Raw genomic sequence first — 1,210 nt, 5'->3', positions numbered from 1 at the left:
TGAATTTTTTTTCTACCAGAAGAAATTTTCTTGGGATCAAGGTTTGACAAACACCAGCTTCAATACCCATGGCTCAGAAGACACTTTGTCAATTCTAAGCCCCGTCCAATAGTCATATCCCTACCGGACTGAACAATTACCAAGGCACTGATGGCTTTAAGATAAAGACTGGGCTTGTCAACATGGTTCAAGCAAGTCCCTTGTGCGGAAAGGCATCAAAGGATGCCCACGCTCATCTACAGATTTTTCTGGAAGTGATAAGCATAATCAACCCAAAAGGCATTACGATGGATAATGTTCGTCTTCGACTATTCCCATTCTCTTTGTTTGGGAAAGCAAAGACGTGGTTCTACACCTGCAAGGAAGGATTCGACACTTGGGATGCATGTTCCAATGCTTTTGGACAAGATTTCCAGTTTTGAACAATGCCCTTCAGAACAGGATTTCCAGTTTTGAACAACTCCAGGACGAGACAGTCCCGGAAGCCTGGGAATGTCTTCAGGAAAACATTGCAGCATGCCCACACCATGGCATGGAAGAATGGCTTATCATTCAGAACTTCTTCTATGGCCTGAACCAGCGATCATAAGATCACATGGACGCAGCAGCGGAAGGAGCATTTCTCACCCTCGATGTTGCAGGAGCTAGAACACTCATCGACAAGGTTGATTCCAACCAAAGTTGGAAGGAAGTTAGGCAGCCGGCCCATGCAAAAGAAATACATGAAATTGACAGTGTCAATGCGCTGGCAGCCAAGATGGATCTTCTCATGGAAAAGCTGGAATCTCCACACCAGGAGGTTAACCAAATTACTGTGTCTCAGATGACATGTGAGAAATGTGGCAATACTGGACACTCGGGCAAATCTTGCCCATTCACTCAAGAGGACAAGAACTCCATTGGGAACAACACTCCCAATGACTCAGACTGTCATCCTTATCAAGATTGGAATTCTAAGCCCGACCTCCCCTTCGGCCAACAGCAAGGTATCAATTTTAATAATAGTTTTCAGCCCTCGCTTAAAGACTTCATGAATGGCCAAAAAACAAATGAATGACAACATTAATGCGAAATTTCTTGCTAATGATAAAATTCTCGAGTCTTTGGCTATGCAACTAGAAGGGTTTAACTCTGTTATTAAACATCAGTTGAGTTTCAACGAATTATTAGAAACTAAAGTAACTCAACTGGCCTCATTTTGCCTTAACCA

At 43.1% G+C, this 1,210-nt stretch overlaps 1 non-coding gene across 1 annotated transcript; it reads right to left on the bottom strand.

Annotated features, from left to right (window-relative positions):
* Positions 1-425: 425 nt before the first annotated feature.
* On the bottom strand, positions 426-534 carry LOC120687081. The gene has a single exon (XR_005680581.1). It is a non-coding gene; the product is annotated as a small nucleolar RNA R71 (small nucleolar RNA).
* Positions 535-1,210: the final 676 nt, after the last annotated feature.

The sequence above is a fragment of the Panicum virgatum genome, chromosome 8N (genome assembly GCF_016808335.1).
Source record: "Panicum virgatum strain AP13 chromosome 8N, P.virgatum_v5, whole genome shotgun sequence".
Classification (NCBI taxonomy): Eukaryota; Viridiplantae; Streptophyta; class Magnoliopsida; order Poales; family Poaceae; genus Panicum; species Panicum virgatum.
The sequence above is the reverse complement of the archived record's forward strand: the minus strand, read 5'-3'. Positions and strand labels throughout refer to the sequence as shown.